We start from the raw sequence: 25468 nt of genomic DNA on the forward strand, positions 1-25468 counted from the left end.
CTCTCTCTCTCACACACACACCTGCCCCTCCCACAAAACCATCTCCTCTTTCCCCCGGAAAGGTTGGGGAACTCTGCTTTAATATGTAGAACACACTGACTTGAAATAAGTTGATTGGTGTAATGTCCTATTTTAATGTACTAGTATGGTACCAAGTTATCTGTCAGCAAGAACACATGAAAATACAATGCCAAATAATTGCTCTAAAGTATTGATTTTATTAAGATCATCCATACTGTCCCTTATTATGGAGGGCCAATCACAGCGGCATTCAATAAACCAAGTATTTTCAAAGGGGGCCTTTGTAGAAAAAAGTTATATTAAGCCCGCATTTTTCAAAGTATGATTGCAGGGCAACAGATGGTCAGATAGTCACCAAAGAATGCCTTTCAAGAAAGTCTTGACACTAAAGATGATGTTTCTAACTATAGTGTAAGTCAGGTTGGTAGATATAGGGAAGCCTCAAAGATGTGAGTATCACTGATGCCAGGATTCAACCATAATAATGAGCAGAGATATCTCTGTGCTTTTCTTTCCATTACAGTTCCTCTGGTGAAGGTTGGACAATCATTTAGATTTTAGTACAACAATATAATCTATGTGTTTCCATGATATTGAGAATAGGGCCTAGGGCATGTGATTCAAAGGTTAATCGGTGTCTTGAAATGCTTATTCTCAAAGAAAGATCTAATTTCTCTGCCCTGAGAGGAGCCATTTTGATGATTGGCACAATTATCTCATCCAAATACTGGGACTATTCATTTATTTGTGGAAGCAAGAAAATGTATCAGCTGTAATTATTCCATTTTGAAGTAAATCTGCTTAGAGATTAACAACAATTGCTTTTCAACAACAAATAGCAGTGCTTAGAAGGACTGGTCTTCTATTTGAAATACTTAATATCAAATGAACCCTTTAGAAGGCATTCATTTTAATGTTTGTAGAAAAAGGATTTTTTTCAAATAGAAGAATTTTCAAGGAGTAGGTAAATGAGATCATAGTAGCTCTTAAAACAATATTTGTATTTCTGATAGATTTGAACTAAATTTTATTTATGTTATTAATCACTTTAAATGCAGTAAAACAATTTTAAGAGAAAGATAGACATGACAGGCAGACAAAATAAAGTCAGATTTTGAGTTGAAAAACTAGGAGCAAAGTCTGAATCCAGATTTGGCTGGTTCCTATACAAATACTAATCACACTTCTGCTATAAACATTGTGATTCATTTAAAAATGAATACGCTGTTGGATGGGTCCTATTCTATATCAAGCTGTACCTAAATTAAAGACAACAATGTTTGCAGCTGTTACATATCTTTTGTTACGTTGTATATGTTATTTATTTAAAGTTATTATTCTATTTGATATCATTATAATGTTTTATGTAGTTATTTGTTATCAATCATTGTGTTTTTATCAAATTTTTTATAATGTATTGTTCTTGTTCATAAACTCAAAAATGTTTCTGTGGAACTGCCAGCTATCGATTTTATCCTGGAATAAAAGACAAAATGGGAGAAACAACTGTTTAAACCACAAAAATCTGAGTGTAAAGATTAAAATAACAGGAAGAGATAGCAGATTTTGCATTAAAAATAAATTGCAATCCCAGATAAAGAGGAATATGTTTTCAATTTATTAAATTCTTTTGGCAGGATTAATGCAAATGCATACAGAATTCCTGTTGCAGAGCTGAAATCTATGAAGAAGTGGGTCTCAATTTTCAGCAATGAAAAAGTTAAATTCCAAAAATTGTACATAGATGATGTCTTTGGATATCAAAAAACTTTCTAGGAATCCTAAAATCCCATACTTAATATTAAATTTCTTTTTTGACTGGGGTAGTATGACAAATAATTTCATATACAAATATTTTCATTTAAGGAATATAGCAAAGATCAACCAAAGTTGGCAAAGGCTGTTATGAGAATATTTGTCTAAAATGTATTTCTGTATATTTTAGTTTCTATGTGCTAAACTCAAAATTGTGGCTCTGTGGTTCTGCCCTCTGAAAGTAGGATGGATGAAGTATAGAAATTTTGCTGTTATCTGCTAGTACATTTGTAAAATCATCATATATCAATAAGTACAGCTCAGATATTAGCAACTATTAAGAAATGAATATAATTAGCTATTCTTGAGCATCAAGTCTCCCAAACACAAGACAGTCTCCTTATTAAAATACTAGGATACATTTGTACTGATTTTTCAGTCTCTCCTATGCCATATGCATGAAATTGGTGAACTATTCATAATTTAAAAAAAAATGTTGAAAACTCTAAAACTGATAAACAATGGGCCAAGGTGGAAAATTGAGAGGATGCTGCTATAGCTATTACTCATAATTTCTTCAACGAAATACCCCAACTGAAAAAAGTACATAGCAAATAATATGTTGAACAAGTGTGACCTCAAGCACAAGCAAATGGAGCTATATTTAGGAATGTTTTAAAATATGCTTTGTGCTACAATTTTAATCATCATAACTTTTATTAAAACTATTGCATACCACTCACGCCAGAAACCAATTTAATCTGGATTTCAAAAAACAAAAATATTTCACCATAATGATCATTATATCACATATTCATTTGACAGTGACTTCTTATTTCTAATTCAATCTTTGGCACAGTAATTCAGTTTAAAACCTGGTATGCTGTACTAAAATAAATACAGAATAAATCCAAAGATATCTTGTATGAGGAAAAAAACAGACAAGGTGCCTATTGTAAAACAATCTGCAGAAAAATAAAGGAAAAGAATAAAAACATACAATAGCTGATTTGAACAAACAGGAGGCTACCAAGTATCATTTGAATCCATTTTGCTTTTATTGTCTCAAGGGGAACTGCAGAAATAAAGATGGAAATTTGTTATTAGTCATATTAACTTCATTGTTCTTTCAATAGTGTTTGATAGACTCTAAGGGGAATCTACCTATTCAACTATCCAATCAAATTTTAGATAAACATTACAGTAATAGTTTGTACTTACAACCCTTATCGTTTTACAATTTTTAAATATAAATAACAATTACCAGAAAGATATTCTATTTAATAACTATTAATAACTATTGCAAACTATATTTTACATAAGCTCTTTCTAAATTTTATGTTAGAAATTAACACATTTGGCTTTTAACATTTCTATCTATTAACCAGTGGAACAACCTGCCTCCACAAGTGGTGAATGCTCCAACACTGGAAGTTTTTAAGAAGAGACTGGACAGCCATTTGCCTGAAATGGTATAGGGTTTCCTGCCTGAGCAGGGGGTTGGACTAGATGACCTCCAAGCTCCCTTCCAACTTCAACTTTATTATTATTATTATTATTATTATTATTATTATTATTATTATTATTATTATTATTATTATTATTATTATTATTACCATGATTATTATTATTATCTCATATTTTCTTTGAATTAAGGCCAAAGCAAGAAACTGGATGACAAAACTTTGATTTAATTGAAATCTTTGGGATACTAATGACATGGTTAGAATACTAAGCTAAGGATCTCCATTCATGGTTAGGGGAATTGTTAATTGATGCAGGAGATTTATCAATTGATGATATTACAGTATTCTCAATATTAGGGGTAAAATAATCCCACAGATTTATACGTAAGTATAAAGATTTATACTTAAATTATATGTATTTAAATCTAGCTTGAGATTTGTTACAAAAATGTTAGCAAATGTTATAATGAGCCAAAATAATAAACAAAACCAGTAGTTACCAATTTAATGTTGCTTAATTAATACAATCCTGTACTCATGACAGCAAAATCTGGTGAAAAAACAGATGAGCTTATCAATAAAATAGAACTAGATAAAACATATTTAGGATGCAACAAACTAACTTTGCTCTCAAAGGCGTGTGTGTGTGTGTGTGTGTGTTTTCTGGATACAATCCAGAACTTATATATACTGCAGTCTATGGATACCAAATATGATCTGCAAAAATACTTCATCAATTCTGTAAAACCATCTTAAAACTCAGCCTTGGCTTTGAAGTAAACCTTGAAGACCTCCAGAAAATATCAGAGATAGCTCTGTTAGGAAATAAAAGAAACAAATTATTGCCAGAGAACCTCATGGATATTCTTGAAGAAGTTGATCTGTCCCTCTATAGCTGCAATATTAAGTTCATAGACCATGGCATAGGAGATCCAATCTAGTGCAGGCATGTCAAACTGCCAGCCCGCGGGCCGGATGCATCATACTGAAACCGCGCCCACCCCATTGCCAGCAATGGGGGGAAAGTCATGATACGTCACACGACATCATGTGACGTTGCAAGTTTGACATGCCTGATCTAGTGGGTTCAGATTTTCCACAGTCCCTAAAACTATAATTTAAAGTAACCAAGAAAATAATTTTGAGATGTTATTTCGAGACTAAATGGAATGCTGCTCATTTTCAGTAGAATGAAGCAAGTATACAAAAATACTTTATTAGCTACAAGTCAGACTGGCTTTTAAACCAGACTTTCAAAGCCCTTAAAATCTCTAAAAAGATTAGCACTACTAACATGCAGGATGAAAGTGCCCACCTGTGAGTTATAAATTATCAGATTTCTAACTACCACAATCACCATCCATTTATAATTTTTGCACACAGATTTAAGTCATCAAACAAAGAAAGGGAGAGTCGCCCTTATAAGCTGACTGTCCATTTGTTTAACAATTTCATTCTCGGGCTGCCATTCATTTTTAAATTGCTGGTGTTGCTAAGCGGAGAGGAAATGCCAACTTTGCTGTTACTGGAATATGCCTGTGTTTCTTCTTCCTCACCCCATTCCAAAACCTTGCACATAGTGCTGCATCATCAAACAGAATAATACAGGAAGACAAGCAAAAAGCCACTTTTTCTCTGGGCAGGGAAGGCATTCCATAAGCACTGCTATGGGTTCAAAAGTTCACAGTGGTTTCAATTTCACCTTTTAGCGACCAATGAGAAAACAGCAATTGCATATCGATCCTCTGGCCACAAAGGAAAAATTAACTCACTGAGTACCTGACTTGGTTAAGTTAAATCCCTTTAAAAAATAAAAACCTATCAATTACAAATGTTGATTCCTTTTTCCAAACTGCAACAATATATTCAGTAAACTTTTGCTTAAAAGAAAAGCTTTTTCCCTGAAAGCTTCCATAGAGAAATAGGCTACCGATGAGAGATTACAATGTAGTTTTCCCTCATTCTTCCCACCCCAATCCATTTTTCTTCTCTCTTCCAGAAACTTAAAAGGTGGAGCTCCCTACCTTGTAATTTTGTTAGCTCAAAATTCTTCAAACTTGGCAACTTTCAGATGTGTGGACTTCAACTTTCCAAATTCCACAGCCAGCATGCTGTTAGCAGACAATTCCCAGCACACACCTTGAAATTGTCAAGTTTGAAAACCACTGAGTTCACTCAATGCAATTATTTGTCGATGCATTCTTATCAACCCACAAATTCCTCTGCATTTCCCCTTCAGTTTAATCTTATACCATTAGAACAGGGGTATCAAACTGCCAGCCCGCAGGTCGGTTGCATCATGCAGAAGCTGCACCCACCCAGCTCTGGCAATGTAAAAAAAGTTGAGATACATCATGACATGTCACGTGATGTGGCGAGTTTGACACCCGTACACTAGAAGAATAGAATTCCTTTGTAAAAATTAAATGCTGAGTTTAATTTTTCTTCTCTGCCGAAAAGGTTTCTTTTAAAAATGTGAAATCTTAACAAATGACTTATATTATCAAACTTTTGCATCCTCAGCTGCTTTCATTTCAAAATACTACGGATGCATTCTTCATTTCAGCTTAAAAGGGTTTTAGACATTTTTTATAAAATTAGTCCTCTTACTCATCCAGCACCTATAGAAACCTCTTTCCATCACATCTATATACTGTTCTAAATTGTATACTTGAACCCTCCTCAAAGTGTTTCTCCCATTACAACCCTTACTTTAGTCCCATTCAAAGCATTCATTATGTGAATATTCCAGAAATAAATTCACAGATTTTCTGGAGAAATTTTTAAACTGAACATCGGGGACAGTGAGTTAATTGATACAGAACATTCCTGTCCCCGGCAACCTAAAAATTATAGGGTTATCAGTGCATGTAAAATAGATGTGTGTATGGACAAGAATACCGTATATACTTGAGTATAAGCCGAATTTTTCAGCCCACTTTTTGGGCTGAAAAACTCCACTTCGGCTTATACTCCAGTCAACAAAAAAAAAGAACTGTCCGTTCGTTCGGAACAGGCTGCTGAGAGAAGCTGCCTCGCCTGCTGCGCCCCCAACAACCGCCGCTGCCGCTTTCCCCCCCCCATCGCTCACCCGCTGCCCCCGAAAATGCCGCTGCCGCTTTCCCCCCCATCGCTCACCCGCTGCCCCCGAAAATGCCGCTGCCGCTTTCCCCCCCATCGCTCACCCGTGCTTTCCCCCCCATCGCTCACCCGTGCTTTCCCCCCCCATCGCTCACCCGTGCTTTCCCCCCCCATCGCTCACCCGTGCTTTCCCTCCCCATCGCTCACCCGTGCTTTCCCCCCCCATCGCTCACCCGTGCTTTCCCCCCCCATCGCTCACCCGTGCGCGCTCACCCGTGCTTTCCCCCCCCATCGCTCACCCGTGCTTTCCCTCCCCATCGCTCACCCGTGCTTTCCCTCCCCATCGCTCACCCGTGCTTTCCCCCCCCATCGCTCACCCGTGCTTTCCCCCCCCATCGCTCACCCGTGCTTTCCCTCCCCATCGCTCACCCGTGCTTTCCCTCCCCATCGCTCACCCGTGCTTTCCCCCCCCATCGCTCACCCGTGCTTTCCCCCCCCATCGCTCACCCGTGCTTTCTCTCCCCATCGCTCACCCGTGCTTTCCCCCCCCATCGCTCACCCGTGCTTTCTCTCCCCATCGCTCACCCGTGCTTCCCCCCCCATCGCTCACCCGTGCTTTCTCTCCCCATCGCTCACCCGTGCTTTCCCCCCCCATCGCTCACCCGTGCTTTCTCTCCCCATCGCTCACCCGTGCTTCCCCCCCCATCGCTCACCCGTGCTTTCTCTCCCCATCGCTCACCCGTGCTTTCCCCCCCCATCGCTCACCCGTGCTTTCTCTCCCCATCGCTCACCCGTGCCGCCCCGAAAATGCCGCTGCCGCTCGCCCGCTTGCTCGCTTCCTCGCCCGGGGACCAGCACCAGCCAGCCAGCCCGCCGGCGAGAAGCCCGGCCCGGAGGTGAGGGGAGGGAGCGGAGTCGCTCACCCGTGCTTTCCCCCCCCCCATCGCTCACCCGTGCTTTCTCTCCCCATCAAAGATCCTTGGAAGTAATGGTTGGAAAAGTTTGCAAGTCTTTGGGAAAGTTCAAGAAGTGAAAGGAATACCCTCCTCTTGAAAGACCAGATAAGGCAGACAGGGAGATGAAGAGTTCAACCGAGTTTCCTCTTTTGTTCAGGCATCTGCACCCGCTGCTTTTAAACTCGCCTGGCGCTGCAACGGCACCCGTTTTCCCCGGCGAGTTTTCCCTACCTGGCCCCTGCAGAATCGCGGCGGCGCCCCCGGAGAAGCCTACCCCGAGGCTGCGGCCGATTTTTCCTTCTCCTAGACTCTGCCGCCCAGAGCGTTGTTTCTCCCCCTCGTGCGTGCATGGGATGAGGCGAGAAACCAACAGCCTGCGTCCGTCTCTCTTTATGTATATTTCTGTATATATCTTATCTCGGGATCTAGACCTTTCGAAGGAGAAGGGGCGGCTGGAGTTCGTGAGTTGCTGTGGGACCCAAGGGTTGGGGGAAGAGAGATGGGAGGGAAAAGGGGAGAAACCTGCCGCTGGCTAGTTCTTTGTCTGATCGGGGAGCCTGAACAAAAGAGGAAACTCGGTTGAACTCTTCATCTCCCTGTCTGCCTTATCTGGCTTTTTGAAACGCACCACCGGCTGCTCCGTCCAGAAGCCCAGATTCGGGAGGGCTGCTTGGCTTCCACTTGAGCCCATCTATGTCCGCGGGCCCCCCCCCCACTACCCCTAGACCTCCGCCGCCGGCGGAGGCTGGATCCGCGCTCCGCAGCGGCAGGGCGCGGATCCAGCAGAAAGAAGCAGGCAGGCAAGGCACGGAGATCCGGAGACCTGCTGATGATTGGGGAGGTTTGGGCACCTCCCCAAACCTCGGCAGGTCTTCGGATCTCCGTGCCTTGCCTGCCTGCTTCTTTCTGCTGGATCCGCGCCCTGCCGCCGGCAGAGGCTTGTGGAGCACGGATCCAGCCTCCGCCGGCATGCAGGCAAATCCTGCTAAAGGGCTTTCCCCCCCCCACACTGGATCCGCGCTCCGCAAGCCTCTGCCGGCGGCAGGGCGCGGATCCAGCAGAAAGAAGCAGGCAGGCAAGGCACGGAGATCCGAAGACCTGCCGAGGTTTGGGGAGGTGCCCAAACCTCCCCAATCATCAGCAGGTCTCCGGATCTCCGTGCCTTGCCTGCCTGCTTCTTTCTGCTGGATCCGCGCCCTGCCGCTGCGGAGCGCGGATCCAGCCTCCGCCGGCGGCGGAGGTCTAGGGGTAGTGGGGGGGGGCCCGCGGACATAGATGGGCTCAAGTGGAAGCCAAGCAGCCCTCCCGAATCTGGGCTTCTGGACGGAGCAGCCGGTGGTGCGTTTCAAAAAGCCAGATAAGGCAGACAGGGAGATGAAGAGTTCAACCGAGTTTCCTCTTTTGTTCAGGCTCCCCGATCAGACAAAGAACTAGCCAGCGGCAGGTTTCTCCCCTTTTCCCTCCCATCTCTCTTCCCCCAACCCTTGGGTCCCACAGCAACTCACGAACTCCAGCCGCCCCTTCTCCTTCGAAAGGTCTAGATCCCGAGATAAGATATATACAGAAATATACATAAAGAGAGACGGACGCAGGCTGTTGGTTTCTCGCCTCATCCCATGCACGCACGAGGGGGAGAAACAACGCTCTGGGCGGCAGAGTCTAGGAGAAGGAAAAATCGGCCGCAGCCTCGGGGTAGGCTTCTCCGGGGGCGCCGCCGCGATTCTGCAGGGGCCAGGTAGGGAAAACTCGCCGGGGAAAACGGGTGCCGTTGCAGCGCCAGGCGAGTTTAAAAGCAGCGGGTGCAGATGCCTGAACAAAAGAGGAAACTCGGTTGAACTCTTCATCTCCCTGTCTGCCTTATCTGGTCTTTCAAGAGGAGGGTATTCCTTTCACTTCTTGAACTTTCCCAAAGACTTGCAAACTTTTCCAACCATTACTTCCAAGGATCTTTGATGGGGAGAGAAAGCACGGGTGAGCGATGGGGGGGGGAAAGCACGGGTGAGCGACTCCGCTCCCTCCCCTCACCTCCGGGCCGGGCTTCTCGCCGGCGGGCTGGCTGGCTGGTGCTGGTCCCCGGGCGAGGAAGCGAGCAAGCGGGCGAGCGGCAGCGGCATTTTCGGGGCGGCACGGGTGAGCGATGGGGAGAGAAAGCACGGGTGAGCGATGGGGGGGGAAAGCACGGGTGAGCGATGGGGAGAGAAAGCACGGGTGAGCGATGGGGGGGGAAGCACGGGTGAGCGATGGGGAGAGAAAGCACGGGTGAGCGATGGGGGGGGAAAGCACGGGTGAGCGATGGGGGGGGAAAGCACGGGTGAGCGATGGGGAGAGAAAGCACGGGTGAGCGATGGGGGGGGAAGCACGGGTGAGCGATGGGGAGAGAAAGCACGGGTGAGCGATGGGGGGGGAAAGCACGGGTGAGCGATGGGGGGGGAAAGCACGGGTGAGCGATGGGGGGGGAAAGCACGGGTGAGCGATGGGGGGGGAAAGCACGGGTGAGCGATGGGGAGAGAAAGCACGGGTGAGCGAAAGAAGCAGGCAGGCAAGGCACGGAGATCCGGAGACCTGCTGACGTTTGGGGAGGTTTGGGGAGGTGCGCGCGCACCTCCCCAAATCTCCCCAAACTTCGGCAGGTCTCCGGACGGCGGCGGCTTGGGAGAGGTGCGCGCGATCCTGGAAGCACCGAAGCCTCGGCCGCGCGCAAGTCCTCGGTAAGTTCCGGGCGGTCACTTGCTTCGCGTCTCCTGAGGGAAGGGGGGGCGACTGGAGCGGGCGTGTTTCCTCGCCTGCTGGGCGCCGCGATTTGCCCAGGGAACGCGCGGGCCCCGAATGGCAGCGTGGAACGAGGAAGCGGACAGCCAGGGCTTCCCCGAGAGCCGCGGCCACACAGGGTATTCCTGTGTATTCAGGCTTGCAAAATGGCGGATCGAGCCTCTGCTGGCGGCGGAGGCTTGCAGAACGGCGGATCGGCTTATACTCGAGTCACGAACTTTTTCCAGTTTTTGGGGGTGAAAATGGGGGTCTCGGCTTATACTCGAGTCGGCTTATACTCAAGTATATACGGTATCAACCTTGCTGTCAAGCAAAATCAAGCTTTTAATAGTGAGTGCCACACCAAGTGCAGTAATCAAACAGGTGGTAAGAAAATAGGGGAACACAGGCACCACACAGGTTATGTAGAAAGTAAACACAGGATCAGTCATAAAGGACTCAAATGTCTATATACTGATGCATAGATTATGAGCAATAAACAGGGTCAATTAGAAATTCAGGTAAATGAGGACAGATATGATATTGTTGCCATTACAGAAACATGGTGGGATGAAATCCACAAATGGAACACACAGCTAGAGGAATTTAAATGATTTAAAAGAAACAGGCCAAATAAAAGAGGAGGTGGAGTTGCTCTCTATATAAGAAATAACTACATCTCTACAGAAATAGAGCACAACAATGATGAAAACTGTCTTGAATGCATTTGGGTCAATATAAAAGGGGGGGAAATGACATTGCCACAGGTGTATACTATAGGCCAATTTAATAAACTAATTAATAAACTAATTTAATAAGCGAATTTCAATAAACTTAGAGAAAACTTGGAAAGGATTCAATGGATGAGAATCCTCAAGGGAAAAACAACTCAATAAGCTCGGGAAATTTTGAAAAGTGAGATTATAAAAGCCCAGTCTAGCACAATACCAACAAAGAAGAAAAATAATAGCTCTCAAAAGAAACCAGCCTGGCTGCATAAAGAACTCTCTGATTGAAAGAAAAAAAGGACAAGTATGAAAAGTGGAAAGAGGGGCACATAACTAAGCCAGAATATCAGCAAATAGTCCAAGCCTGCAAAGATGAAGTGAGGAAAGCTAAGGCTCAGAATGAACTAAGGCTTGTGACAAAAGTAAAAAATAACAAAAAAGCTTCTTTCAACATGTAAAAAACAAGAAAAAAATTAAAGAAATGATTGGTCCATTAATGGGAGAAAGTGGCAAGAAGGTGACAAGCAACATGGATAAAGCAGAACTGTCAGGACCCACCCCAAACCACGTCTTAGGTAAGATAAAACTCTTACCTCATATCATCCCTCTCGTGGGAAAAGGAACTTAGGACCTTTTATGTTTATTGCTCTCTTCCATGACACAAGCCAGATGCTAGGCCCCCCCCTTTTGTTTCCCCAGTTCAAAAGGCTTCTCCTTCCCTTTGAAATGCCTAATACTGGTTCAATACACATCCATTCCCTCCTCTTCGGGAGATGGCAGAATCCATGGAATAATGTTTGAAACATACATTTATGAATATGATATAAATGGATTCTGATAGTCCGCTCTCCTTAGAAAAAAGATGTGTCCATCTGTAGGGGAAAAAAGAAAAGAAAAAGAAAAAAACATATGTAAATGTTAACTCGGTTTGTTTGGATATTCTGTATGAAATCTCTTAAGCAGCTTTGGTGCTTTAACGTGGCGTTTGCTGACCCATTCGTTTTCTGAGGAGGGGAGGTGTTAGCAAGCCACTAAATATTGGGTCGTTCCATGATGTTTCCTGGAATCCAGAATTTCTTTCACCTCAAAATGTTGTTCCCCTTCCACCATGATGGGAGGTGGTGGTGGTGGAATTTTTGTTCGTAGGGGAGATTGTTGTTCTCTCTTTATTAGACTGCAGTGAAAGATTGGGTGTATTCGTCTAAGATTTTTAGGTAGTCCTAATTCAACTGTTACTGGGTTTATGATTCTTTTAATTGGAAAAGGTCCAATGTATTTTGGTCCTAGTTTTTTACAGGGTTGGAGAGACTTAAGGTATTTTGTAGACAGATATACCATCTCTCCCACCTTGAACGGTGTGGGATCGGCTCTTTTCTTGTCTGCCTGTGTCTTGTGTGCTAATCTAGCCTCTGTTAACGCATTTCTGACAATAGGCCAGGTGTATTGTAACTGAGCAATCCATTCCTTTAGTTCTGGAATTACCGGTTCTTTTGGGGTTAGATCAGGTATGGGGTTGAAGCTCTGGCCTGTAGCTACTTGAAAAGGAGTGTAACCTGTGCTGGAGTGAACTGCATTGTTATATGCCACTTCTGCAAAAGGCAGTAGGTCTGCCCAGTCCGTCTGTTGGAAACTTATATAACATCTTAAATATTGCTCAAGTACTGCATTAGACCGTTCAGATTGGCCATTTCCTTGAGGATGATGACTAGATGTCAGTCCTTGGGTAGTTCCTAACAGGGATAAAAATTCCTTCCAAAATGCTGAGGTAAATTGCACCCCCCTGTCAGATATGATGCGTTGTGGTGCCCCATGCAATCTGTAAATATGCTGTACAAAAGGTTTTGCTAATGCTTTTGCAGTTGGAATTTTTTGGCAAGGTATGAAATGGACTTGCTTAGAGAACAGATCAGTGACAGTCCAGACAACGGTGTTTCCGTTGCTTTCTGGTAGTTCTACGATAAAGTCCATGGCTATTTCTTTCCATGGGGCTGAGGGATTCGCCACCGGTTGTAACAGTCCTGGCGATTTCCCTTGTAACCTCTTGGCCATTGCGCAAATTTGACAACTGCTCACATAGCTTTCTATGTCTTTTTTCATAGATGGCCACCAAAATTGCCTTTTAGTTAAGTGTAGTGTTTTTACAAACCCGAAATGTCCTGCTGATTTTGTATCATGGCACAGTTGCATGAAATTGGTCCTCTGGGTGGCAGGTATGTATAGCTTCTCACCCACCCAAGGTAACCCATCTTTAATAGTGCACACATGCCTATTTTTCTGGAACCATTCGTCCCCTTCCAAGGACTTTCGGAATTCTATTCCGGTTTGGCTATCCACTTTCGGCTTCATTTTTACTTGTGCCCTGGTGGTGACTGGTGCTGCCAGTTGTTGTTCTGGTATGAGTGGTTTAAAGTCAGTTACCCGTGTGCTGTTATATTGGGGCATGCGAGATAATGCGTCTGCCAGGAAGTTCTTCCCCCCCGGCAAGTGTTTGAGAGTGAAATTGAATCGGTGAAAGTGTTGGGACCAGCAGGCTTGCTTAGGAGTGAGTTTCCTGGGCGTTTTTAGTGCTTCTAAATTTTTGTGGTCAGTCCAGACCTGGAAAGGTATTTTATTTCCTTCCAAAAATTGGCGCCATGTTATTAACGACCACCTTAATGAGAATGCTTCCTTCTCCCATATTGGCCATTGTTGTTCAGTTTCTGTAAGTTTCCTGGATGTATATGCGCAAGGTTGCAATGCCCCCTCATCATTTTCCTGTAGTAATACGGCTCCGACTGCTACGTCGCTCACATCTGCCTGTATTACAAAAGGTTTGTTGGGATCTGGGTGTTTAAGTACAGGTTCAGCAGAAAAGAGTCTCTTTAGCCTCTCAAATGCTGCTTGACATTCCATTGACCATTTTAGTGGCTGGCTGGGTTTCACGGGGGACACCCCCCCTTCGTTTTCAACAAATTTGTGAGGGGCATGGCTATTTGGCCAAATGTGGGGATGAATTGGCGGTAGAAATTTGCAAACCCCAGGAAACTTTGCAATTGCTTCCGTGTGCAGGGGGGTGCCCACTCTAATACTGCCCTGACCTTCTCAGGGTCCATTTCGATGCCCTCTGGAGATATGTGATATCCCAGGTAGTCGATTTTTTCCTGATGGAATTCACACTTCGATAATTTAGCATATAAATGGGCAGCTCGCAACTTTTTCAGGACTGCTCTGACTAGTTTGATATGTTCCTCTTTGGTTTCTGTGAAGATAAGAATGTCATCGAGGTAAACCAGGACCTCCTTATATAGGTGCTCTCTCAGCACGTCATTAATTAATTGCATAAAGACTGCGGGGCCCCCTTGCAGTCCGAATGGCAATACTTTGAATTGGTAGCACCCCATTGGGAAGTTGAATGCAGTCTTCCATTCATCTCCTTCCTTAATCCTAATACGGTAGTATGCTTCCCTCAGGTCTAGTTTGGTAAAAATCCTTCCTTTCGATAGGTGGGATAGCATATCCTTCATTAGGGGAAGAGGGTACAGATTACATTCACTAATTGTATTCAGATTACGGTAATCCACACACAAGTGGAAAGAACCATCTTTCTTCTCCCTGAACAAAACCGGGGCGGCCACTTTGGGTTTGGCAGGCTCAATAAATCCCCTTTCTAAGTTTTTCTTTATGAATCTTTCCATTTCTGCCATTTCCCTTGGGCTCATGGCATACATCCTGGGTTTTGGGAGTTTTGCTCCGGGTTTGAATTCTATGGTGCAGTCTGTGGGGCAGTGGGGGGGAAGCTCACCTGTCCTCTCCTCACTGAAAACCTCAGCCAGGTCCCTGTATTCCTCCAGTATCTCTGGTAACCCCTTCTCTTTCCCCACTGCTGCTGTGTCCTCCCTTTGGGTTGGGGGGGGGTGTTTGGGGGTTTTACATTTTCCTGTTTCCCTTTTGGGAAGTTGAGTTCTGCTGTCCTCCAGTTTATCCCTGGGTTCCATTTCTTCAGCCATTCCAGTCCTAAAATCATTGGGCATTCCATGCCTGGGGCCACTATAAACGTTATGTCTTCCTCATGAGACCCCAGGGACATGTGGATTGGTAAAGTGGCTAGGGCAGCTGGTCCCCCCCTGCTATAGATCCATCTAATTGACTGAAGGAGATTGGTTGTTTTAGCCTCCTCACTGGGATGCTCAGTTTCTCCACCAGTGTTGGGCTGATGAGGCAGCGGATGCAGCCAGTCTATCAGAGCCTTTATTTCGATGGCTTTAGGTATAAAGGAAGCTAATATAGTCACTGTCTTAAGTATGGGTGGAAGGGGTCCACTTACCAATGGTTCTCCCTCTGAGCTGTCTTCCGAGGTGTCCACCGCCCCTGCGGTGTAGGCCGGAGTCCAATCCCAGGTTTTGGCAGGAATTGTGGACTCTACAGCCTCTGTCCCCTTCATGGAAGATTCTTTTGGGTTGCCTTGAGACTTCCCCAGCTTTTTGGAAGATGATGCCTCTGTTTTGCGTGGAGGGGCTTTCAAACGACATTCTGCAGCACGGTGGCCTCTCTCCCGCAATTGAAACATCCCTTTGATTTTTTAGCCGTGGCCGGTGGGTTTTCCCCCTCATGTGTTTGTTCGAGTGGCAGGCGGCCCCATGGCTTTCCTCTGCGTTGTCTCTTCAATAGGTATTTCCACTTCCTCTGCCAGGACATACCAGTCGTCGAGATGGTAGGGGTCTCCTCGAGGCAGGCAAGCGTCATACAGGTCGTAGTTTAGACCGTCTTTGAAATGGCTGAGGAGGATGTCTTCTGGCCAGTTCAGCTTGCTGGCAATGGCTCGGAATTCTTGGGTATATTCGGCCACTGTTCGCCTGCCCTGCCTCACCGTTTTGATTCTCTCCCGGGCCTTCCGGTCAGCCAAAGGGTCCTCGAATCGTCGCCTCAAGGATGACATGAATCGGTTGAAGTCATTGAGTTCTGGGGCATTGGAGTCATGCAGGTTCAGCACCCAGTCTGCAGCCGTCCCGTCCAGGGCAGACTGCACAATTCGGATGCACGTTTTGTCACTGGGGATGTCCCGTCCGTACTCTTCCATGTAGCTGAGGACTTGGGTTAGGAAAAATCCCAGTCGTGATGGCTCCCCCTTGAACTTTGCTTCCAGGGGCGGGAATCTTTGACTGGAGCATTGTCTGCGCCGCGGAGGGTATCGCTCCTCATCTCGATCCCCATCTGTGGGTCTGGGGGGGGTTCCGCTGAGTCAGCGACTCTTGTTCCATTGGACGGCCCTGGGGTTTCAGGTGTTGGATCCCTTCCATTACCCCTCTAGTTGCAACCCCAGGTGTTGCGTCGGTTGCGGTTTCCAGCTCTCTCCTCCCTTAGTGAGCTCAGGGTTGCTTTCATCAAGTCAATAGCTTTTTCCAGAATCCGCTCTTCCTCACTGGCATGCAGGGAGTTCTCCATCTCTTGTTTCCATTCCGGTTGGTGGTCGCTCCGTCTCAGGGTCACTTCTCCCGAAGCCTTTTCCCACTCACTTTTCCTTCCAACGCCCATTGACCACCGGGGTTTTCATTCGTGCTGCTCCACCCTTTCCTCCCAGGAGGAATATGATGCTTCAGCTTCCCAATGTTTCTGGGAATTCGGCTGGAAGACTCCTTCTCCGTGGGGCTTCCCTCCTCTCTTGCTTCATCATCAGACATCATATTTATTTGCAAAGTCCCCCGGCAAGGTTTCTCCTTCCAGGTAGACTTCCAGTGCAAGTCCTGTCTAATGTCTGGAGCCACCCCAAACCACGTCTTAGGAAGACAAAACTCTTGGAGTCAAATCTAGTCCAAAAAGAATCTTTACTATGTCATGCTTGGTTGTAGGAATACAAGACAGGACTTAATATTGTTCCACGAACTAAACCCTTATAAAGAGTTCCCGGTTTAACCCCCCCTTAACCCCATTTGTTCAGTCCCCCATCATTTCATTTCATTTCATTTTCATTTATTGGATTTCTATACCGCCCTTCTCCCTAGGGACTCAGGGCGGTTTACCTCGTATCATCCCTCTCGTGGGAAAAGGAACTTAGGACCTTTTATGTTTATTTCTCTCTTCCGTGACACAAGCCAGATACTAGCCCCCCCCCTTTTGTTCCCCCAGTTCAAAAGGCTTCTCTTTCCCTTTGAAATGCCTAATACCGGTTCAATACACATCCATTCCCTCCTCTTCGGGAGATGGCAGAATCCATGGAATAATGTTTGAAACATACATTTATGAATATGATATAAATGGATTCTGATAGTCCGCTCTCCTTAGAAAAAAGATGTGTCCATCTGTAGGGGGGAAAAAGAAAAGAAAAAGAAAAAAACATACACAAAGGGAAAAAACAGACCAACCTATCAAAAATAGTACTGTAAAAAAGATTAGAAATGCAAGTTAAGATAGGCAAGAAAATGGTAAGTGAGCACCTGTCCCTCTCGACAAGTTCAAATAACCAGGACCAGATGGATTACACCCCAAGGTTCTCAAGGAACTGGCAGATGTGATCTCAGAACCACTGAACTACATCTTTCAAAGATCCTGGAGCACTGGGGACTACCAGAGGACTGGAAAAGAGCTGATGTAGTTCCATCTTCAAAAAAGGGGAAAAATGGATCCAGGAAACTACAGATTGTATCAGCCTGACCTCAATACCTGGGAAGATTCTGGAAAAGATAATCAAGCAATGAATCAGCAAACACCTAGAGGCAAACAAAGTTATTACCAAAAGCCAACATGGGTTTGTCAAAAACAGATCATGCCAGACAAATCTTATTGCATTCTTTGACCAGGTGACAAAATTAGTGGACCAGAGGAATGCTGTGGATATAATTTACTTGGACTTCAGTAAGGCGTTTGATAAAGTAGACCACAACCTACTATTTGATAAGATAGAAAAATGTGGGTAACATCACCACCAGATGGATTCGTAGCTGGCTGACTGACCATACTCAGCATGTGGTCCTCAACGGAATTGCATCTACATGGAAGAAAGTGTGTAGTTGGGTGCTCAGGGCTCTGTTCTGGGCCCTGGGCTCTTCAACATCTTCATCAGTGATTTGGATGAGGGGATAGATGGGGAACTCATCAAATTTGCAGATGACACCAAGTTGGCAGGAATAGCCAACACTCCAGAAGATAGGCTTAAGATACAGAAGAATCTTGAGTGATTTGAATATTGGGCACTACCTAACAAAATGAAATTCAATGGTAAAAAAGTAAGGTTCTACATTTAGGCAAGAAAAACTAAATGCACAGGTATACTATAGGTTGTACCTTGCTCAATAATAGTAACTATGAAAGGGATCTCAGTGTCCTAGTAGACAATCACTTAAATATGAGCCAGCAGTGTGCTGCAGCTGTCAAAAAAGCCAGCACAGAACTAGGCTGCATTAACAGAGGGATAGAATCAAGATCATGTGATTGTTAATATTTTGCAATGCCTTGGTAAGGCTACACTTGGAATACTGCATCCAGTTTTGGTCACCACGATGTAAAAAAGATGTTGAAACTCTAGAAAGAGTACAGAGAAGAGAAACAAAGATGATTAAGAGACTGGAGGCTAAAACATATAAGGAATGGTTGCTGGAATTGGGTATGTCTAGTTTAATGAAGAGAAGGACAAGGGGTTACATGATAGCAGTGTCCAATTTGCCACAAGGACTAGACAGCCATTTGTCTGAAATGGTACTATAGGGTTTCCTGCCTGAGCAGGGGGTTGGACTAGTTGACCTCCAAGGTCCTTTCCAACTTTATTTTTATTATTATTAGATACTCCTCCTTGGGTCTCCAATATTGTTCTAATAAAAATACCATCTGCAGATGTTCATAAATTCAATGCATGTCTGCAGAAGGAAAGCTTCTGCATACACAGCCATATGTGTAAAGGCTTTTCCTCATGCAAAATCTCACACTAAACATGGAGCTGCTGGTAAGAAGACAGTATCATTAGAGTAACATCAACATAGGGAAAGATTAACCAGAGGGCTCATTGGATATACATCCCAAATAATAGCACCCATAATCCACTTTTCATACAAGAATAATGTATGTCTAAGTTGTAGGAAACTCACATTGGCAATTGACATTTTAAAGCCTTGCTTTTTAAAGTTGAAGGATTAAATAATTATCAACTCTAAAAGTTCCAGAAAAAAAGAAAAAATATGTCCATAGTAATATATTCGTCACTTAGAAATTTGCAAGAATAGATTTTCTATGCCAAATGCCTTGCAAAGTTTCAACATTCAAACAATAAGATGTTCTTCACTGGAATGGACAAAGTTTTATTATACATAGCCAAAGTTTAAAAATATCCAACAGAGGTTTTTCAGTCATTTGCTATAAAAACAACAATGTAGCAGAACACCAAGAAAAATTAATAGTATGTCATGATACCCTGCACAAGGAGTAAAAAAAAATTAACAAGCTATTAAAAGGGGATCTTGGCAATATGATTATGAAGGGAAAAGCACTTTTGCCAGACTTGGAAACAACGTAAGTTCTTAAAATATGTATTCAAATAGTTATCTCAGTTTTCTGCATCCAGTCCTTGTGTAGAAAAAAATGTCATCATATAAAAGTATCAGTATGCTACTTATTTTTTCAGATGTGCAAAACAAAAAATATAGAGAAAAATCTAAAGAGATTCCAAAACAAACCAAGGAAGAATAAGCAAACTCAACAATCAAGTGAAGTCCCAAAGATACTTTTTCACAAGGCAACTGGACTTTCTTTTTTTTTTCTTTGAGGTTTCTTGGATGAGAAGCGAAACGTCTTCAAAGAAAAATAAGGAAGTCCAGTTGCCTCGTGAAAAAGCATCTTTTGGACAGCTACGACCTGGATGATTGAGAATCTCCACAGATAATGAAGTTTGACAGAAAAAAAAACATCTAGAAATATATTGAAGTATAATATAGTCCATGAGTCAACTATTTGCTGTGGATCTTTGGAGCTGCAAATAAAAATAAAAAAACTAAACATAAATGTGACAAAGGTAAGAATAGGAAAAGACATATGACATAACAATGTGACAAAAAGCACTTGTCTGAAATAAAAATAATTTATTGTTTCAGCTAATTTTTCATAAGTAAAATAGTAGAAACCAGACAAAGGTAAATATTATTTGATCTTTAAACAGTTCCTAAAACTAATTAAGATGTTTTAATTTGCTTAAATTTAACTATTTCTAGAGATATCTGAGACCCAGTTTGCTGTAGTGGTTAAGGCATCAGGATAGAAACAGGGAAACTGTGAGTTCTAGTCCTGCCTTAGGCACAATGCTAGTTGGGTGACCTTGAACCAGTCACTTTCTCTTAGCCCTCTCTGAAAAGCCTTACGAAGGAAACTACAGGGACTTGTTGAGATAGTATCCAAGAATCAAATATCAATCAATCAGAATAGAGCTGAAAGGAATCTTCAAGGTCTTCTAGTCCAACCCCCTGCTCAAGCAGGAGACCCTATACCATTTCAGACAAGTGACTGTCCAGTTTCTTCTTAAAAACCTCCAATGATAAAGCACCTACAACTTCTGATGGCAAGCTGTTCCACTGGTTAATTGTCCTCACTGTTAGGAAGTTTCTCCTTAATTCCAGGTTGATTCTTTCCTTGTTTAGTGTCCATCCATTGTTTCTTGTCCTGCCCTCTGGTGCTTTGGAAAATAAGTTGACCCCCTCCTCTTTGTGGCAACCACTCAAATACTGGATAACTGCTATTATGAGCCCTCTCATCCCTCTTTTTTCTAGACTAGCCATACCCAAATCCTGCAACCATTCTTGATATGTTTTGGTCTCCAAGCCTTTAATCGTCTTAGTTGGTCTTCTTTGCACTTTTTCCCAAAGTTTCAATATCTTTTTTTTATAACGTGGTGATCAAAACTGGATGCAGTATTCCAGGTGTGGCCTTACTAACACTTTATAAAGCAATACTAATACTTCACGTGATTTTGATTCTATGCCTCTATACAACCAAATACAACTGAACAGAAGAACAAAGAGAGACAGATATGCAAACTTGGAATACATTCTCTGCCCATTAAATCTTATTTTAAACATATTTGAACAATATGTTCATAAATAAAAATTGTTCTGCTGCCAATACATGGGGAAGGGGCTCTAACCTACTGGATATATTGCTTCAAAATTCCTTTCTTTCATTATTTCTTACGTTGCAATGAGATCCAAACAAGGGATTAAGAATTCTGAAATTATCCAGAAAATAGCTGATAATAAAGGAAGGATTCTCTTTTTGGCTTATTTGAAAAAAAATCATCACCACATGCAGAAAACATGGTAGGCTAAACTATGGGTGCATGGTTCCTTTCACTTGTTTTTTTCAATTGTAAATTTAATTGAATATCATAAAAATTAATTCTAATTAAACACGCTTAAAATTGCAGTAAAAGTCAGACCTCAAATTATTTAATTATTTATTAAGAAAATTTACATGGCCATCCACCTCACTAACAGTGACTCTGGGTGGCTATACCTATATCTTATCATCAAAATATCTCAGACTTGTATTTACCTAAAATCCATGCCGATGCAAGACTGTACAAAATGTATGTATTTAAATTACTGGCAACTAAAATAATTTGAAAATATTATCCAATATTATGTTTGAAAGGCTTAATTCTAACATTTTGTAAGGCAACAAATAGATTTTTACATAGACGAGCAAAATAGCACAACAATTTAACAAGTGTGATCACATATCATTTTAGCATTAGTGTTAATGATAAACACATTATTTTAAAATTACAATATCTTCACAATAATGCCATCTTACTTCATATTCATAACAATAAAACAGCAATAAAAGCAAAATAATTTATGAGCACGTATCGGTGTGTTGAGATGGGAACCAACAGTTTCCCAACCAAAAGCAGTTGTTATGTAAACATACACCAGCTCAGCTTCAAGGCCACCAAGTAAAGCATTACATCAAATACCCATTATTCTGGAAAACTAGGAAAAAGAAGAAACCACAAATTTAAACCTCAGAGCTATAATATTTACATGTTCTGATAACAATGAGCAATGGGTTGTTGTATTCTTCATTCTTGCATTCTTCATTATTGTCTACAATAAACATCCTGATCTAGCTAAATAATATTTATGAGTCTTCCATCAAGTCCAGCAGAAAAGTTGAGCGAGCCATGAAATGTCAGGAGATTTGTTATTTACTGCTTGGTCCTGATCAGGGGAATTTGTCAACATGATAGAAAAATTCTTGTCAGAGCTATTAAATCCACCAATATACACTACACTAATAATTCCCACTTACAATAATGAAGCTTCTATGTGATCATTTAGGCGCATGAGTTCCTTGTACATAGCATACAAATCAGCTAATTAAATAAATGCTAGCTGTATTTAGAATCAAATAAATGCTACATTGTTTGTTTGATTTTTATATTTTAAGAAATAAGTCAGTTTAACTTTAAATTTAACCCTTATCATGGTTCTTCTTTAAGGTCCTTATAGCTTCTTTAAAAGCACTTCGAGGTTTTTTTCCTCCTCGGTACCCCATTTTGAATGAAAATGTAATGTTGGTTTGTAGCAAATTGGCATGTAACCAAACAGCTTTTCTGTATATTCTGAATTTGATTAATACAAGTCAAGGTCACTTCCTGAACTATATGCAGCACTGTAGCTGCAAACAAACCAGTCTTCTCTGTACAGTACTTTAAGACTGGGGGATGGGCATGCATGATGGCAGTTTTTAACACCAATTCAGCAACATTAAATATAATACCTTCTAATAGCTAGGTTAATGGAAGGAATAAAATAGTTTCTGAATGTACACATCAACACTGTTGTTGGGGAGGATAGGTTTTTGTTTGTTGAGGGAGGTTGTTCTTTATGGGAACCTGATGTCTTTCTCTAGATCAGAGAAATACTACCAATGGCAAGGAAACTTTTAAGATAGAGTCTAAGGTTGCAATCATATACCCAGTGGCCCAGGAGAATATTCTGTTGAATTTTAACCACTGCTATTTCTTCTCACATTTACACAGAGCATGCATGTATGGGAATATATTATAAGCCTATAAAATTACTGGTCTGAATTTCCTTTAAATTCAACATAAAAAGAAATAGTATAATAAAAAGCTTTGTGCATATTTCAAAGGCATTTTCTAGAAACCATTTGGCTTATTTTTATATTAAAATATTGTTCTGGATCCAAGAAACAATATTAAAGGGTTTCTTTTCAGATCACAGCAAGCACATTTTGGCACCCTTGCCAACTTGGGGTATAAATCAGGGAAATTATTCCAGCGTTGCAAGATGTACACTTCGGACATTTTAGGAGCACAGAAGAAGGCAGGAGGACTTGTAACTCCCGTACACTGCTGACAAGTCACAAAGCGTAAGTAATGCTTGAAACAAAAATACAATATTATTCTCTAAACTAAAGTTCCATGGAACTGTAACAGGAAACCAAGACTTTTCTTACTGTAAAAAGATTAAACATGTGAAGTAAGAAAAAAAGGAAACAGATTTTTCCCCCCAAAATGACTATTTCCTATATTTTCACTGAGTATTTAGTACAAATGCCCTCCCAATCTCAGATCCAGTGACTGGAAAAGGCTGGAAAAGGCCAAACATGATACTTCCAGCACACATACAGAGGTTTCCATAGCCATAGATCTATTGGTGATATTTTATATGATAGGAGGTCCTAAAATAAAAGTGGCTCAAGGGAAGTCTGAGTCAGAGAACATTTTAGATCCTTTTGTTTCTAGACTCCTTATCTAATATAAGTATTTTCTCTTCTATTAATGCTACTTTTCTGGTAGAATAGAAAAAACAGTAATGGCTTGACTTTCCTGCCTGGAATTAGCTATTAAGACCATAAAATACTGGACAACCTACACTTAGTTTCTACAATACTAACTGGGATTTATTTATCAAATTTATTTGCCACCATCTCATAGTTTAGGTGAATGAGGTTCAGGCAACTCTGAAGAGAATGCTCTGTCCATGATCAAATATATTCTAACATTATTATATTGAACACTTACTTGGAAATGTATTCTTGTCAGTAACATTCACACACCATCTTTACCTAGAGAAAGAAAATTACAAAACACTAGTTAGCTCTTAAACTAAAATAGTTTATCAGATATATAGAAAAGCATATCCATATATATTTGCTTTTTTATGATACAAAGCAAGGTCCTCTTTTTTATAATATTGATCCCACAAAGATTGCACTGTTGCACTGCTTTTGGACACAATACAAATTGTTTGCAACAATCTTTAAAATCCTAAAGCTATGTGGGAGTGCTTGAGAGGTGCCACATGGGTTTGAAAGGGTGTGTGGGTATGTGCCAGAGATGTATTTAATTTTTTATTACTTTGTAACTATTTTTAATTGTTTATGATTATTCACCACCCAGAGCCACCTGTTTGAGGTGGGTAGCTATAGAAATTTCTAAATAAATGGATGTCATTTATGTCTAAATGAATATATTACTTAGAAAAATGATCTACTAAAGAGTAATTATCTGCTCAGATTATTATTCCTAATTAGCACAATTTCTGCAATCAGCTCTAGTCAGCACGAGAGGCATATTGGTAGAGACAAAGATCTTCTATTAACAGCTTTTGTCTGAAAACAGATACAAGCCAAATAACTTCTGAACCAGCATGTTTTCTCAATGTGTGGCTTGATTTCTCAGAAACTGATTTTTTCTAGACTTCATAAGATTTAGTTTCTCAGCCTTCTAAACCATGGTTGCAATACTGAATTCTTTGTCTTGACTTCTAAAACAAATCCTGTCAACATCATTACCATTCATTTATATCAGCTTCTGCATCAAGGCAGGTTCCAAGACATATAATTATGCAACAAATAGCAGTTCTAACAATGAGCTAGTACTATCAGAAACTCCACAGGTGCTTTGTCCAGAAGGCCATGAGAAGACCTTGAGGTTGTTGCACATTTGAGTAATTACAGATGTTTCACATTTCATGACAGAGATCCAGATGGAAGCTGAAATTATGAACAAAGCACTTCATCAAATTATCTGTAGCAGTTTACTCCCTTGTGCAGAGATTAAAGATGACCTTGATGGAAATATGCAAGAACTGTTAGCAAGACCTAGCCAGTTGTCTCAATAATTAATTGGAATTTAATGGGAAAGCATATACAGTATAACCAGACCTGCAACATTCTGTTATTATAGCCAATTTTAATAAAAGTATTTCTAGTGCCATGGTGGTGCAGTGGTTAGAATGCAGTATTGCAGTCTAACTCAATACTCACTGCCAAGAGTTCAATTCTAACCGGCTCATGGTTGACTCAGCCTTCTATCCTTTCGAGGTCGGTAAAATGAGGACCCAGATCGTTGGGGGCAATACGCTGACTCTGTAAACCTCTCAGAGAGGGCTGTAAAGCACTGTGGAGTGGTATATAAGTCTAAGTGCTATTCAATAAAGGAGAATATTTGTAACTCAGGGTTGAAATGAAAGGTCCTTGGTGCTCTCTGAGCTTGCTTGTTTTCTTGCAGATGTTTCATTACCCTAACTAGGTAACATCATCAGTACTAGTAAGGAGTACTGTTTGCTGTCAGTTTATATTCTGGTGTCTTGCCTGTCTGTGTGGGTGGGGGCGGTCTTAGGGATTTTTTGGTTGGGCTGTTTACTAATGACTCTGTGGGAGTTTCTTGATTGAGGTATTGCTTACTTGATTGTTGGTCTGAAGGCGACCTTGAAGTTAATCTATGCTG

At 42.0% G+C, this 25468-nt stretch overlaps 1 protein-coding gene across 8 annotated transcripts in view; it reads right to left on the reverse strand.

Moving 5' to 3' along the window:
• Nucleotides 1-25468, reverse strand: part of NCOA3 (nuclear receptor coactivator 3) — a 110446-nt gene that overhangs the window by 61622 nt on the left and 23356 nt on the right. For 7 of the 8 annotated variants that reach the window (XR_014026208.1, XM_081326046.1, XM_081326045.1 and 4 more), the window contains exon 2: nucleotides 23759-23802. The gene's annotated coding sequence lies outside the window, so the exon portion shown is untranslated. Of the gene's footprint in view, nucleotides 1-5266; nucleotides 5382-23758; nucleotides 23803-25468 lie in introns of all 8 variants that reach the window. The other variant, XM_081326042.1, reaches the window with a different exon arrangement.

This window comes from Vipera berus (assembly GCF_964194415.1).
Source record: "Vipera berus genome assembly, chromosome: 3".
Classification (NCBI taxonomy): domain Eukaryota; kingdom Metazoa; phylum Chordata; class Lepidosauria; order Squamata; family Viperidae; genus Vipera; species Vipera berus.